The sequence below is a fragment of the Diceros bicornis genome, chromosome 10, assembly GCF_020826845.1.
Source record: "Diceros bicornis minor isolate mBicDic1 chromosome 10, mDicBic1.mat.cur, whole genome shotgun sequence".
In the NCBI taxonomy this organism is placed as follows: Eukaryota; Metazoa; Chordata; class Mammalia; order Perissodactyla; family Rhinocerotidae; genus Diceros; species Diceros bicornis.
The window spans coordinates 50,724,399-50,741,703 of NC_080749.1; the positions used below are offsets into that span (position 1 = coordinate 50,724,399).

The following is a 17,305-nucleotide window of genomic DNA, read 5'->3' on the forward strand; positions in this document are numbered from 1 at the left end:
TGCAAGCAGATGTAATGTCATCTAATTCTACTCTCTCAGCTATTATCTATGGCACCTAAGCTAAAAATTTGTTCTTGAGCTTCCTGAAGTGTGTGAAAGGTATTTGGGTATCATACATTGCAGGAACCCTTGATTAGGGTTTCTTAACAATTGATAATAAAATTTTACTTTAACCAACACAAAACAACTCAGAGTTGAAAATAATGTACCATGCTATTTCCTTTTCATGCTGCCTTTATATTTGGTAAATTATTTTAATCTCTGAAAAATCTCTTTGGGAACAGAGTGAGAATTTTCAAGGTCTTTCAGAAAAATTGTCTTTCAATAAACTTAAGAGAATCTAGGAGTTAAAAGTAGAAGATCAAGATTTCTAAGCACTGGTCGGCAAACTTTGGCCACTAATGGAATCCCCCAAGCCCAAGCCAATACTGGTGTCCCGCTCTGCTAAATGTCACGTGGTCTACAACCTGTGTAGTACATGTGCTTCTGTTTAACTATCCAGGGTTGAAGTTTTCTTTTCTTTGATAAAACATGTAATCTTATCAACACAGAAGCCCACATTAGAGGACAATCTCCTGACATTTACAGATAGACATATCAAAGATTTTTCTGCCTTGGAACATTAGCAACAATATTCTGGAAGACCACTGCTGGGAAGGAGAGAGCAGTACCTGGATGGGTTGCCCAAAAGAACCCGGGACATTGACAGACCCCAGAAACGGGACTAAGTGAGCAGTGCCACAGGGGGCTTGAGGCTGTCAAAATTGGAGGAGATACAGGGTTCTACAAGCTGTGCCAGCAGCAAATCAAGGATCCTAAGAGTACAAAATGTCAGTGCCCACCATGGACCATAACACCAAGACTGCTGGTGTGACTTCAATACACCAGCCTAGAGCAACAGATGAGTGGACTGACCTTCACCAAAGGCTGAGATCAACACTAGCAACTGGCTATTGATACTGCAGAAGAAGTGGAAAAGAAAGGAAGGAAGGAAGGAGGAAAGGAAGGAAAGAAGGAAGGAAAGAAGAAACAAAGACACAAAGAAACAAAGAAAAGAAAGCAGTCCGGGTTCAGAATAGTTCTCCCAGGAGCTGGAATCCTTCCAAGCTGAAGGATACAACGACAATAGCAGCATTCTGCCCACTGCCTGTTTTTATAAATAAAGTTTTATTGGGACACAGTCATGGTCATTTGTGTTTGTTTTATCTTTGGCTGCTTTTGTGCTACAATGGCAAAGTTGAGTAGCTGTGATGGAGAATATATCCATCTCTCCCAGGCAATGCCTACAACATTTACTGTCTAGCCCTTTACAGAAAATGTTTGCTGACCCTTGTACTATGAGGTCAGTTCAGGACAGCCTGAAGCCCAGGGAGAAATCTTCCAGGACCTGATTTACCCAACCTGAAAGTCATATGGAGCACCAGCCCTCCAACCAGCCCTATCCTCGTGGAGCTTATAGTGTGGCAGGGAAGACAGATGACACATAAGAAATTACAAGCATGATGATGGCAAGTGAAGGGGAAGCATGGGCATCTCCTAGACCCTCAAGCAGAGGACTCCCTTGTCTAGAGAGTTGAAGAAGGCTCTGGAACCAGTGCATTTAGCATGGACCTTAAAGATGAGAGCGAGTCAGCCAAGAGAACAGGAGAGAGAAGAGTGTTCCAGGCAGGGAAGAGCACATGCAAAGACCCAGAACTGAGAGACAGTACACAGGTTCAAGGACCCAAGGATGTCCAGTGAGTCCGAGGGACAACTCTGAAGGATGTGGCTGGTTGATTCCTTGGGGCCTCATAATTCTTAACATTGAGGACTTGGGACCTTATCCCAAGGGCAGTGGGAACTAATAAAGGCTTTTAGATAAGAGAAGGATATGATCATATTTATACTTTAAAGAAACCTCAACACTCTGAGAAGGCTTGGGACTTGGGAGCCCACACCCAGAGAGACTAGGAAGTCAGTTTGGGAAGAACAGAAATCCCCCCAGACCAAGCAGTGGCAGACCCTCGTGTACCAAGTACAGGAGCATATGCAGTTCATCTCACTCCCAGGCAGACAGGCCTGAAGTGACCAAAGGAAACAGGCTGTGAGATGCGACACAGTCAAGCCAATGGTGCCCAGGCTCTTGTCACTTTAGGAGATGGGTTCTCAACTCTATCAGTACTCTAGGTTTTGAATTTTCTCTGGGGAGATTTGTTCTGCTTTCCATTTCATTTTCTCCCAAATATTACTTTTGAAACGTGTTGATCTTGCCTAGACTGAATTCTGGCGGAGGAGCCTGAGTTTTTTCCACATCCAGGCTGAGATGGTAAGGGGGATCTAAATGCCCTAACAGCCATTGAGGAGCTGGGAGGACAGCAAGAGTTACAAGGCCAGTCTCAGGAGTGGAGTGGCCGTCCCCCCACCCCTTATCACACTGTGAATATTCTCCTTGGCTTTTCTCCTGTGAAATCTTCCCCTCTGTAAAAGCTTTCAAGGCTGCCAGCTCCACAAACTCCTCCCTGAGCTGCTCAGAGAAAAAAGCAAAACTGCTCCTGCTTCTCTTGAACTTGAAAGTAACTTTCTAAGCCACAAATTCCAATTTTTTTAAAAGCCTTTAAAATGTCTTTCACTGCTGACATTTAGGGATATAGGTGGGGTACCTTTGTTATTATCAAACCCGGCAATTGATTTATTTCTCCCAAGGATCATTAGAGGAGGAAAGAAATATTAATTTATGCTAAGAAGCAAGAAAAAAAAAAAAGAAAGAAAGAAAAATATTGCCTTACAGATAAGCCAGTTGTGCGGTGATAGTGTGTGTCAAAAATGTGGAAGTCACTGTCCAGGGATAGGATAAAATGGGGCCCCTTTAGCCCCAAGGGCTACATCTGATGGAGAAGGGAAAGAAATATACAGTGATCCTCATGGGACACACGAATATCCTTTCTTCACAGAGTCACAATTGAGATGAAGAACTAAAGAATTGCTGTTGAATAAAATAGAATTTAACGCCAAAGTTACTCACAGCTCTGCTTTGCCTCTAAATGCACAGTTTTTTTGTCTTCACAAAGCAACACAAGACTCTAATACGTGATTTCTGCAGTGGAACTGGGGCATTTTTTAGCAATTTCAGTGTCTTTTAAAACCACAGAGTAAGCAATTTTTTTTCTAAATCACTTCCTCATTCACTTCCAGCATTCATTAGCAAATATCTGTCACCATTACTCCTAGTAGTGGGATACACAAATTATTCAGGGAGCTTACAATCAAGTGGGGAGAGGGGCATGTAAACAGTAACTCCTAGGCAGCAAAACGGAGGCTTCAAACAGAAATAATTACAGAGTTACGGAGCAGAGCAGGAGGGTAGCTAAGTCAGGAGGGGTTGAGGGTGGTGGATGTGGCTGCACACAGAAAGAAACTCTATTAAACAAGAGCCTATAAATAAGTTAATACTTTCAAAGCTTAATAATAACCACTATTAGATCCCAATATTTAAGAGTTTTAGATACAATCATTATTATTTTTCTCTAACATGGCTAGAAAGCTAGTCTCCCCCCAAAACATTTAGAAACACTGCACTTTACTCTCAGTCTTAAGTGTAAATGGTATTTGACCTATGTGTTCAAATCATCAGTGACATGTGATTTCTAAAAATGGAAATTAGATTCTAGAAACCAACTTCTCCCCCTCTAGCCATGCATCCAGAGCTCGTATTGTTTTAGCATCTAAATTATTGAAAACTGGGAGAATGAGGCAATGATTGTGGTGTTGGAGAAAAGATAGTTGGTGTAGTTCTGTATGAAACCAGCCCCAGCCTTCCAGGGTAGGATCTGTGGTTATCAGTGCAAACAGAATTGTACTTTCATGAAGCCAAGTTAAAAAAGAAGTTCACTGGCATTTTTACTATGGGCAGATTATTCAATCTATTTACCCATTTGCACCACATGCCTCCATACCCCAGACATACACACACACACACACACACACACACACTCATGTTCTCAAAAGAACTGATGCATAAATAACAAAATGAGACAACAGACAAGAGCCATCTGTATTGTATGTAATATTATGAAATCATTAATGCATTTTGCAGGTTCCTATCCAGGCATTGTGGTACTGTTTATCACACAACAAGAGGCCAGCCTTTAGTGAATCAGAATCACAATGCCCCACAGTGAGACTTAGAGAAAATGGACTTTCAGAACATAGTCCTCAACTGCTGTAGACAGTATAAGTCACTTACCTGTGAACGTGAACTTGAGGAAGCCAGAAGAAACAATGGACTCCACTGGAGAGAGTGAAAGCGTTTTACAGCCTTTTCCAACTTCAGTTTACATCATTACAAAGCACTGAACAGAAGTCAAGATTTTTCGAGAACATTATCTATTTGCTTAAGAGTCAATGCCCCGAAGGCCAGCCTAAGCACAGTTCAGTGACATCTGAGGAAAGGTTGAACTTGCTCAAAGCAATAACGCTAAACACAGAGTGTACTTGGAAGCCCACTGAGGGTGTCAACAGGCTTTGCAAAGTGCTGACTCACCTCAGAAGGAGAGGCAAGATGTGGGCAGGGGGCGCCTGGCAAGAGCACTGTGATTCTGACTGTGTCCAACTCTTCTTTTCATGGGCCTTTATTTTTGAAAAGTTACTTAAAAGCTTAACAAGACACACACACACAAAAAATACCTTTAAACTGTTCTCCTCAATTTGAATGATGACTCTTGGAAAATCCTTAGGTTGCAGCTCATGTGGTTCTTAACCCAGTCCCAGAGTTTCGTGGAAACACCTAACCTAAAAGAACACCTGAAACAGCCTTTTGCTCAAAACTCTGAGTGCTCCAATGACCCTTGCACCCTGGCCTGAACAATCGATAACTGCAGACTCTACCCACCAGGTGAAGCCTGTGTAAGTAGAGATTAATGATTTTTTAAGAACTTCAAATTAACAGAAATCCCAATCAAACAAACACATATAGCTTCTCCAATGGCTTTGTGCTGCCCATATCTGCTCCTCTCCCTTCTTGTTAATCCTTCCATTTTCTCAAATGCTTTTATTTTGTATCTGTCTCCCTGCCTGAGCTAACCTTTCCCTAGGTGTGCCTCACTATGTTGAATAATAACAGTGAACACTGGTCACGTCCTTGTTGGGTACCTGGCTCAGTTGAAGAGTTTTCTTTGTACCACCTTATTTGGGCGTCTCAACACCCTAGGAGTTAGGTGCTATCATCATTAATCCCATTTTATAGCTGAGGAAACTGAAATACGGAGAGGTTAAATCATCCACCCAAGGTCTTACCACTCATAGGTCTGGAACCTACATTCCCAACTACTCTGTGTGAAGCTTTTTCCACCTCGTCCTCTGAAAGGTTGTCAATAGGTCAGTGCTTCTCAGTTTGCAGAAAATAAGATCAAATTAAACGATAAGATCACATTTTCTCAATTTTAAATTGTTCTGCCATAAATTTTTCTTTAAAATGTAGTGTCTAATACTGTTTGTCTCTATTGGAATCTATATATAAGATGGTTTATGATTTAGCCCCAAATTTTGTGTGTTATTATATTTATATGTTAAAATCTCAATATATCAAGGTTAGAAAAGAAAAGAAATTTCTAGATGTTCCCTTATCTGAACTGGTTTGAGAAGCCCTGGGATGAGTTGACTTCTGAGGTGACACAAATGTAATAATACTGGGTTTGGCACTAATTAGGACCTAGGAAAAATATACTGCTAAGACTGGTGTCAAAGAGCATATTACCTATGTTTTCTTCCAGGAGTTTTATGGTTTCAGGTTGCACATTCAAGTCTTTAACCCATTTTGAGTTAATTTTTGTGTATGGTGTAAGATAATGGTCTACTTTCATTTTTTACCATTGGCAGTCCAGTTTTACCAACACCATTTATTGAAGAGACTCTCCTTTCTCTATTGTATGTTGTTGATTGTTTTGTCAAAAATTAGCTGTCCATAGATGTGTGGGTTTGTTTCTGGGCTCTCAATTCTGTTCCAATGATCTGTGTGCCTGATTTTCTGCCAGTACCAAGTTGTTTTGATTACTATATCTTTGTAGCATATTTTGAAATCAGGAAGTGTGATATCTCCAGCTTTGTTATTTTTTCACAGGATTGCTTTGGCTATTCAGAGTCTTTTGTTGTTCCACATAAATTTTAGAATTTTTTGTTCTATTTCCATGAAAAATGTCATTGGGACTTTGATAGGGATTGTATTGAATCCATAGATTGCTTTAGGATGTATAGACATTTTAACCATGTTAATTCTTCCAATCTATGAGCACACAATATTTTTCCATTTTTCTGTGTCTTCTGCAATTTCTTTCAACAATGCTTTATAGTTTTCAATGTGCAGGTCTTTCACCTCCTTGGTTAAATTTATTCTTAGGTATTTTATTCTTTTTGTTGTGATTATAAGTGGGATTGTATTCCTGATTTCTCCGTCTGCTGTTTCATTGTTAATGTATAGAAATGCAACTGATTTTTGTATGTTGGTTTTGTGCCCTGCAACTTTTCTGTATTTCTTTATTATTTCTAATAGTCTTTTGGTAGATTCTTTAGGATTTTCTATATATAAAATCATGTCATCTGCCAATAGTTTTACTTCCTTTTTTCCAATTTGGATCCTTTTTCTTTCTTTTTCTTCCATAATTGTTCTGATTGGGACTTCCAGTACTATATGGAATAAGAGTGACGAAAGTGGGCATCCTTGTCTTGTTCCTGTTCTTATGGGGATAGCTTTCAGTTTTATACCATTGAGTATGGTGTTAGCTGTGGGTTTGTCATATATGGTCTTTGTTAGTTGAGGTACTTTCCTTCTATACCCATCTTATTCAGAGTTTTTATCATAAATGTATGCTGTATCTTGTCAAATGCTTTCTCTGCATCTATTGAGATGATTATGTGATTTTTAAAAACATTTTATTTATTTATTTACTTATTTTTTGATGAGGAAGATTAGCCCTGAGCTAACATCTGTTGCCAATCCTTCTCTTTTTGGTGAGGAAGATTGGCCCTGGGCTAACATCCATGCCCATCTTGCTCTACTTTATATGTGGGACGCCTACCACAGCATGGCTTGATAAGTGGTGCATAGGTCCATGCCTGGGATCTGAACCTGTGAACTCCCAGCCACTGAAGTGGAGCATGTGAACTTCACCACCACGCCACCGGGCCAGCCCCAATGTGATTTTTATTCTTCATTTTGTTAATGTGGTATATCACACTGATTGACTTGCAGATGTTGAGCCATCCTTGCATCCCTGGAATAAATCCCACTTGATCATGTGTATCGATGACTTTTTAATGTATTGTTGTATTTGATTTGCTAATTTTTTTTGAAAATTTTTGCATCTATGTTCACCAGTGATATTGGCCTGTAATTTTCCTTTTTGTGTGTTGTCCTTGTTTGGTTTCGGTATCAGGGTAATGTTGGCCTCATAGAATGAGTTAGGAAGCATCCCCTCCTCTTCAATTTTTTGAAGAGTTTGAGAAGGATAGGTATTAAATTTCTTTGAATGTTTAGTAGAATTCACCAGGGAAGCTGTCTGGTCCTGGACTTTTGTTTTTGGGGAGGTTTTTGATTACTGTTTCAATCTCTTTACTTGTGATTGGTCTATTCAGATTCTCTATTTCTTTTTTTTTTATATATAATTTTTTCCCCCAAAGCCCCAGTAGATAGTTATATGTCATAGCTGCACATCCTTCTAGTTGCTGTACGTGGGACACGGCCTCAGCATGGCCGGAGAAGCGGTGCATCGGTGTGCGCCCGGGATCCAAACCCGGGCCGCCAGCAGCAGAGCGCGCGCACTTAACCACTAAGCCACAGGGCCAGCCCTCTCTATTTCTTCTTGATTCAGTTTTGGAAGATTGTATGATTCTAAGAATTTATCTGTTTCTTCTAGATTATCCAATTTGTTGGCATATAGCTTTTGATGGTATGCTCTTATAGTACTTTGCATTTCTGTGGTATCCATTGTAATTTCTCCTCTTTCATTTCTGATTTTATTTATTTGAGCTTTCTCTCTTGTTTGCTTAGTGAGTCTAGCTAAAGGTTTGTCAATTTTATTCATCTTTTCAAAGAATCAGCTCTTAGTTTCATTGGTCCTTTCTATAGTTTTTTTGTTTGTTTGTTTGTTTTAGTCTCTTTCATTTATTTCTGCTCTGATTTTTATTACTTCTTTCCTTCTACTGACTTTGGACTTTGTTCCCCTTTTCTAGTTCCTTTTGGTGTAACATTAGATTGTTTATTTGAGATTGTTTTTGTATTGTTATAAACTTCTCTTTTAGTGCCACTTTTGCTGTATTCTATAGATTTTAGTATGTCATATTGTCATTTTCATTTGTTTCCAGGTATTTTTTGATTTCTTCTGTGATTTCTTCCCTGACCCAATAGTTGTTCGGTAGCATTTTGTTTAATCTCTGTGTATTTGTGACTTCCAGTTTTCTTCTTGTGGTTGATTTCTAGTTTTATACGTTGTGGTTGGAAAGGTGATTGGTATTATTTCATACTTCTTAAATTTATTGAGACTTGTTTTGTGGCCTAATATGTGATCTATCCTGGAGAATGTTCCATGTACATTCAAAGAGAATGTGTATTCTGCAGTTTTGGGGTGAAATGTTCTGTACATATTAATTAAGTCCATCTGGTCTAATGTGTCATTCAAGGCCAATGTTTCCTTACTGATCTTCCATCTGGATGATCTCTCCATTGATGTAAGTGGAGTGTTAAAGTTCCCTATTATTGTGTTACTGTCAGTTTCTCCTTGTATGTCTGTTAATATTTGCTTTATCTATTTAGGTGTTCCTATGTTGGGCACATAGATATTTGCAAGTGTTATATCCTCTTGTTAGATTGTTCTTTTTGTCATTATATAATGCTCTTCTTTATCTCTTGTCAGTTTTTGTTTTAAATTTTATTTTGTCTGGTATAAGTACTGCTACCCCAGCTTTCTTTTCATTTCCATTTGCATAGAATATCTTTTTCCATCCTTTCACTTTCAGTTTGTGAGTATCTTTAGGTCTGAAGTGTGTCTCTTGTATGCAGCATATGTATGGCTCTTGTTTTTTAATCTATTCAGCCACCCTAGGTCTTTTGATTAGAACATTTAGCCCATTTACATTTAAAATAACTGTTGATAAGTATGTACTTCTTGCCATTCCATTACTTTTTACTCTGGATGTTTTTGTAGTTGTTCTCTGTTCCTTTCTTCTTCTCTTGCTCTCTTCCCTTGTGATTTGATGGCTTTCTTTAGTGTTATATTTGAGTTCCTTTCTCTTTGTTTGTTGTATATTTATTATAGGTTTTTGGTTTGTGGTTACCATGAGGTTCATATATAGTAACCCATGTAAATAACAATCTATATTAAGTTTATGGTCTCTGAAGTTCAACCTCTTACACTTTTATGCTCTCCCCTTCATTTTATGTTTTTGACATCATATTTTACCTCTTTTATTTTTGTGTATCCCTTAATCTCTTATCATAGATATAGATGACTTTAGTACTTTTGTTTTTTGACATCCATACTAGCTTTACAGGTGGTCGATTCATTACTTTTATTGTATATTTGCCTTTATCAGTGATATTTTTTATTTAATAATTTTCTTTCTCCTATTTGTAGCCTTTTCTTTTACACCTAAATAAATCCTTTTAACATTTGTTGTAAAGATGGTTTAGTGCTGATAAACTCCTTTAGTTTTTTCTTGTCTGGAAAACTCTTTCTCTCTCCTTCCATTCTGAAAGATAACCTTACCAGGTAGACTGTTCTTGGTAGAAGGTTTTTTTCCTTTCAGCACTTTGAATATATTGTGTTGCTATCTTGTTGCCTATAAGGTTTCTGCTGAAAAGTCAGCTGATAGCATTTTGGGATTTCCTGTGTATGTCACTTGTTGCTTTTCTCTTGCAGTTTTTAGGATTCTCTCTTTATCTTTAATTCTTGACATTTTAATTATAATACGTCTTGGTATGGGCCTCTGTGGGTTCATCTTATTTGGTATTCTGTGTGCTTCCTGTACCTGGATGTCTATTTCCTTCCCCAGGTTAGGGAAGTTTTCAGCTATTATTTCTTCAGATAAATTCTCTGCCCCTTTGTCTCTCTCTTCTCCTTCTGGGACACCCATAATGCACATGTTAGTAAACTTGATGTTGTTGTCCCAGAGGTCCCTTAGACTGTCTTTGTTCTTTTAAATTCTTTTTTTCTTTTTTATATTCAGCTTGGGTGATTTCCTCTACTCTTTTGTCTGTATCACTGATCCATTCTGTGTCATCCACTCTGCTTTTGATTCCCTCTTGTGAATTTTTCATTTCCATTACTGTATTCTTCAGCTCTTATTGGTTCTTTTTTTATATTTTCCAATTCTTTGTTGAAGTTCTCACTGTGTTCATCTATTCTTCTCCCCAGTTCAGGGAGCATCCTTATGACCATTATTTTGTACTCTTTATTAGGTATATTGTTTATCTCTGTTTTGTTTAGTTCTTTTTCTAAGGATTTGTCTTTTCTTTTATTTGGAATATATTTCTTTGTCTCCTCATTTGCCTACTTCTCTGTGCTTATTTCTATGTATTAGGTAGGTCAGCTACAACTCCCAATCTTGGAAATGTGGCCTTATGTAGGAGATGTCTTATGGGGCCCAGCAGCATGCTACCTTCTCGTCACCTGTGCCAAATGCTCCAGGGGTGTCCCCTGTGTGGGTTGCGTGTGTCCTCCTGTTGTGGCTGGATTACTATTTCTGTGGGTGCACAGGTAGGCTGGGTTGGCCCCAGGCCAATTGGTTGTGAGACCTGACCATGTGCGGCTGCTACAGGCATGTTTATTGGGTGGGGCAAGCCCCTGGCATGGCTATTTGCAAGGTCTGCTAGCACATAACTACTGTGGTTTTGCTGGTAAGAGAGTCAGGGCCTCAGTGTGGCTGGTTGCTAGGCCCAGGGGGTACACAACTGTTGCAGGCTCCTGATGTAGCTGGCCCCATGGCCCTGCTGTGCTTGGCTGTCTCCGATGAACTGGTGGGCAGGGCAGGCTTCTGGTGAGACTAGTTGTGAGGTGCACAACTATTGCCAGCTCACTCTTGGAGAGGGCCGGTCTCTGGTGAGAACTGGCTACATGGCCCTGTGTTGCACAGCTGTCTCAGGAGTGCTGAGGGGCAGGCCCCAGGTTCATCGTCACACAAACATTTCAGACATTGTTAGGCAGAACAGGTCTCCTGTGTGACTGTTTGTGAGGCCCAGCAGTGCAAGTCTGCTGTGGGCTTGCTGGTGGGTGGGCCCAGTTCCTGGGGTGGGCTGCCTGCCTTGCCTTGCTATGCTCGATTGCTTCAGGTGCTCTAGTGGGCAGGGTAGACCCCTGAGCTAACAGGATAGAGGAAGGATTCCAATGGTGCCTGCCAGCATCTATGTCATCTGTGTCAGTACAACTGAACTAGCTCACAATAATGGCTACCACCAGTGTCTAAGGCCCTGTGGGATGGGCCCAGCCACCTCCTGCCTCTCCAGGGTACACTCTGAGCTTAGTAAGTGAGTCTCTTTTACCAATGGACTATGCACTTTCCTATCTGGTATTTTAGTGCTGATTTCTGGGTCAAGTGAGTCTGTGCGGAGGCCCTTTAAGAGAGGTTTTCCTTTCCCTGAAGTTCTATAGTTTTCCCGGGTATACTCCCTCATTGGTTTTCAAAACCAGGTATTTTGGGATCTCATCTCTCTTGTGCTGGATCTAAGAGCTGAAAGGCTTAATGTGCAATTCGAATTCCCTGCTCATCCGGGAAAAGCCTGATACCTTTGAGATTGCTCCTGGCCATGAAGTGCCACAGCTGGAGTGTGATTTTTTTCTCAGCAGGGCTGTATCTCTGCCTCTTCCACCCTCTCTGGGTTGTCCCTTTTTGTGGAGTTCTTTTGATCCAGTTTCAAGATCTCTCTCATAGGAAATTGCTGTACAGGTAATTGTAGGTTTGTTGTGTTCATGGAAGGAGACAAGTTCAGGATCCTCCTACACTGCCATCTTTCAAACTCCTCCTGAATATTTAAATGTGTGTAGATTTGTGGCAATACTGTGCAAAGAATTAATTTTATTTTGTGGATTTTTGCCTAAACACTTTGTCTTCCAAGTCTTTCATTCATAGTGTTATATATATTTTTTTGCTTGTTGATTCATCTCCTCATTCAGCTTCACACTTTTGTTCTTTTTTTTCACTAAAATGTCTTCTTTCGTTAAGAAAGGTATCAGTTTCATCCAAATACTAGGATGCACATTTGTAACCAAATGAAAACCATTTGTAGCCAAATGAAGCCATAATGAAACCCAACATGTCAATCAACCAGTTATTTCATCTTTTATGGCAAAATTGCCTTTATGGCCAGTTAGTTGTGCAGCAAAAATGTTTGCAGCGAAACTGCTTGCAGCAAAGACTCTTAAGGTGAAAATACCTAGAACCCGTATCCTGCTTCTGCCACTTACTTGTGAAGTGATTTAGTTAAGTTAATACTTGCTAATTATTTCTCCCTCATATAAAGTTCAATAGGCCTTGAGTGAAGGGAAGCTTGTGGCCAGGGAAGGTGCTCTGCTCCACAAGTCATTCAGGGACCCAGGCTGAAGAGGCTCTGCCATCCTTAACATGTAGCTTTCAAGGTCTCTTTGGACATTGACATCTAGCCATCACACAGGGGAAGAGAAAATATGGAGCGTTATGTGTGGACAGTACCCACAAGCCAAACCTGGAAGTGGCATCCATCAATTCCACCCATATGACATTGACCAAGTCTCTGTCGTATGGCCACACCTAACTGCCAAAAAGACTAGGAGGTGAGGTCTGGCTGTGTGCTCAGGAGGTTTGGTTAAAAGCTAGCCAATCTCAGGAGATGGGCTTCAGAATCACAACAATTGAGTTTACTTACTAGCTATGTGATTTTGGGTGGGTTATTTAATCTCCATTACCCTCAGTTTCTTCATCTGTAAAATGGGAGTGGTAATACCACCTTCAAAGGGTGATGAAGCCTGTCTGAATTTACCTGTACCATAGATTCTGGGCAAATATGCCACATGTGGAATGAAAGTGTTTTGGATGTGGGGGCAAAGCAATTTCTCCTCCAGCAGCAGTGCCACCATCCAGTTGATCTGACTCCCAGGGATTATGCCCTAAAATTAGGAAGTTTTAGTTTTGAGTCTGAGATTTCAGTCTATATGGATGGCAGTGAATATACATCCCAGACCCAACATCCCCTGAGCCACCGATTAGGCACCATCCTTAATCACATCCTGCAGCCATGAGTCTTGCTGGCTCTGCCCTGAAAAATATGTGTTTAAGGTTTTTTAAATGAACTTTCCCAATCTCATTCTGTCTAGTCAAAGGTGCCCCTGATTGATCCGTATGATAAGATATCAATAGTCTTGGAGTGGAGGCCATTCCCAACGTCAGTGATATCCAAAAAAGATTGACCCCATGGTTGTGCAGGGGTGATTTGATATTAGTGTAGTAGTAGAACACTGTGAACCAATAACCCACACATTTCTCCTCTTTCACTTTCTTTTATCCTGTGATTCTCCCCCAGGCAGGCAGTTAGGTGAATTTTATATATTTTGCCTCTACCAAAATTAGTATACTCCTAATTATGTTTTACAGACATGTAAAAAAAGACTAGAAGAAAATACATGAAAATATAAAAGTGATTATAGGTTATAAAAATGTGAATGTGGGTGAGTTTTATTTTCTTCTTTGTGTTTTTCTCCATCTTCTAAATTGTATACAAGAGAAAACTATATTTTGTAGTATGCAAGTTATTAAGTAAAAAAAATAAAGTATATGACAAAAGTAATGTCTATAAGGACATTTATACTAATAATGATTTATTTATAATAATTATTTTTTAAAATATATCTAGAGGTTCTGGGAGTTCTCTAAATATTAGCTGTGGTTCAGTCAATGCTTTTCTGCCCTGAAAACTATCACCTCTGCAGAAAAGATCAGGCCCTCATCTGGACATCACAAGCAAAGTTTTCTGTGGATTTGAAGTCTTTGTCTGCATTGCAATCCTCGTTTATCCTAACACAGGCCAGCCCAGTGTGGTGGTGCCTGAAGCTCCTACTCAGTGGTATGACCTAATGATCCTAAATCTGGAGGCAGCCTCATCCCACTCCAGACCTCTGCCCCTGGGCCCACTTCTTCCAAAAGCTGGCTCTAATCTGAACAGCCTTCAGGATCCCCTTTGGCTCCACAAGTAGTCTGTCTCAACCCTATGCCATGTCTACCCTTAGCTCCTGGAACACCTCTAGGCCCTACTTGTTTGGTTAATTAGAGTAAAACACTTGACACGTACACAACACTTCATGATGGTCTTCAAATCATGCTTCCTTTAAGATGGTTACGGAGACAAAAGTTAAAAGTAGTCACTTGAGTAACTTCAATATATATTTAGATGTTTTATGCTCCCCCTAGAATTAACAACACCAAATAAGACCATTTAATCATACTCTTAGCCAGTTGTAGCTTACAACTATCTGAATGAAATACAACGAACTCCTCAGCTATTTATCTTCTTCAGCACTCAGTATTTGGTCAGAATTTATATTTTTGTTTCCCTCTCTAATAAGGAAAACAGGCACAAAAACATAGACTTTATTCATGAGCAAATCTTTTGTCATATTTTTGAGTGTGGTAGTTCTCATCTTTCTCTGAAGGCTCATCACTGCACATACAGTATAAAAATTATGAGGGAGCATCAGTAATTGGAGAAGGGAGAGGAATAGATGAAATAAATAAAGAAGAAGAAAATCAGAGAGAATCCTGCTATAGAACAAAATTCGATAGCAAGTGGTTGTGCCTACGGTGTTGAGTAGTCATTTGAACAGTCAAATGAATTAATTTCTCACTGGAGAGAGGCAAGCCTGCCTGAGGCTTTGGGCAAATTGGGTTTTCATGTCTCTGCTTCACTCAGGACACCTCCCTTCTTAAAGTGATGCATCAGTCTTGGAAACCATTCCTTTGTGGGGGTGGAAGAGGAGGTGGTAAGAAGTGAATGGTTGTTAATAGTCAAGCATAGGTCACAGTGACCCACGCCAAGTGGTTGTAAATAAGCTGTGAGTGGTATCTGCTACTCCCTAGCTTAAAGCAAGGCAATTTATTCTTAACACAACATACCTTGGCAACAAGGAACCAGTTTTACCAAATTAGTCAATCTGTCTTTGGAAAACAATCCAATAACCTCACAAAACCAAAACCCATTTCTCTACGTAAGCTTTTCAATCCAGGTGGATGTTAGTAAACTAGTATTTTAGTTTACTAAATATTATTGTTATGTTGCAGGCTGTTCAGAGCTCCTCAATTCCACTCTTACAAACTCTGGGTGACTCCTTAACATACCAGGAAACTTAGCTTGTGAAACACTGCTCTAAAGCAGTGAGCTATCTAGACCTGATTCACTAATTCATTGCTTCTCACTGAAACTTGTCTAGACACACATTTGAGAATGTCACAAATTTAAATAACAATGACTAAGAGTGAATCACTAGGGAACCCAGGTCATGAGTGTCAAATCTCAAAATGAGGTAGGACAAAATAAAGGACTTGCAGCCAAGTTCAACCTGCGTGTGACTCTGAGAGAAATGTTGAGGGGGCTGCCATCGCACTAGGGATTCCTTCTCAGTTCAGCCCAGAGGTTTCAGCTGACCTCGTGTCAGAGTTCACACTTACCTCTTCCAGGATGGAGGCAGGCATCCTTATCTTTCGACCACAACCCTTCCCATATTAGCTGACTGCTATATTCTCACTTCCTTATTGGCTATGGAAGGGTGGTTTTCTGCATTCTTAGGAATTCATTCCAGGAACTCACATGTTATTTGTGGGAATGTACAAATGACAGTCACTAGTTCTTCTTTTTCTTCTGGACTATTTGTATATGTCTGTATTTTTAATATAAATGAATGTGTACAGAGTTTGTGTGTGCCAAGCGGAAGCATAACTTATACTGTATCGTGTTCTAAGTTATAGTATTTCTCTCCAAGTCAGACCTCAAGGAATTCTATCTGGTGACCATGAGGTGACATACCAAAAAATGAAAAGCCACATGTTGAGATAGTAGGGTAGAAAGATAGAAAGAGCCTGGGCCTTGATGATATGATTGAGCCGCTGAACCGACCCTGAAACCAAATACCTCCAGATTTCACGTAAAGTGAAATAATTACTTTTATTGCCTGAGTGACCATTCCCAGGATATTGTTTCCTATGCAGCTAGATATATGCTAACTGATACTCCTTCCATTCCTAGATAGCTCCAGAAACTAAATTGTGTCATTACTTTTCAAGGAGGTATAGGCAAACACACACACAGACACACGGACACAATTTTATACATTCTGAAGATTTTATCATAGGGAATTCAGAAAATGACACAAGAAAGTAAGAAAAGGAAAAAAGGAAGAAACAGTCCAACTAAGTGACTTCAATGATTAATCTCAAATTTTTATTCCAATGACTTCTCATGGCTTCTCTGAGTGATCCCCCTCAGAAGTGATTACTAACTTCGCTCTCCTCCCTCTCTTCCCGATTCCTGATGTGTCACTGCCAACTCAAATCCACTGTTAAAGGATTAAGCTTTTCTCTCCTCCATATGTCTACTTCCTGGATCCCTTTCACATTATCAGTATTGTGAAATACCTATACTTAATTCAGTCAGCCATTCAGGGTGACAAACTTTCCATCCTAGAACCAGGGTCCGATTTGTCCATAACCTCACTGAGAAGGCTCTAGTGCTGATTAATGCTGCTGTGACTTACTCAAAGCATGGATTAGCCACTTTTTGGCAGGACCTTAAGGTTAAGCTTGTCCCTCCAATCCCTGCTGAGATTTCTACCACTACATAGAGCCTAAAAATAATAATCAATAGTGTTCAAACTGGTAGCTGCAAACAGCTCACAATTAAGGAAGCTGTGCTGAATGGTTTTGTGGCCACTGAGGCATGGATGTGGTTTTATATTGGTGAGATCATAGGCAAGTGTGGCATTATTGGCTATAATGTTTGAGGACCAATCTTTAGCATCTGATTATATTTAGTTTACTATTTGAGTGTTCTTGGACCATGTATGATCATATTGGTATCTCAATAAAATAAGATAATGTATGATAAAAAAAATACCTATCCCACAGCCATCCCAGTGGCATAGTGGTTAAGTTCACATGCTCCACTTCTGTGGCCCGGGGTTCACGGGTTCAGATCCCAGGTGTGGACCTACACACTACCCATCAAGCCATGCTGTGGCAGCGTCCCACATACAAAAACTAGAGGAAGATGGCCACAGATGTTAGCTCAGGGATAATCTTCCTCAAGCAAAAAGAGGAAGAT

The 17,305-nt window shown here is 39.9% G+C and overlaps 1 pseudogene; it reads left to right on the top strand.

Annotated features, from left to right (window-relative positions):
- Positions 1–1,605: 1,605 nt before the first annotated feature.
- Positions 1,606–16,985, top strand: LOC131410445 (ATP synthase subunit g, mitochondrial-like; annotated as a pseudogene).
- The last annotated feature ends 320 nt before the right edge of the window (positions 16,986–17,305 follow it).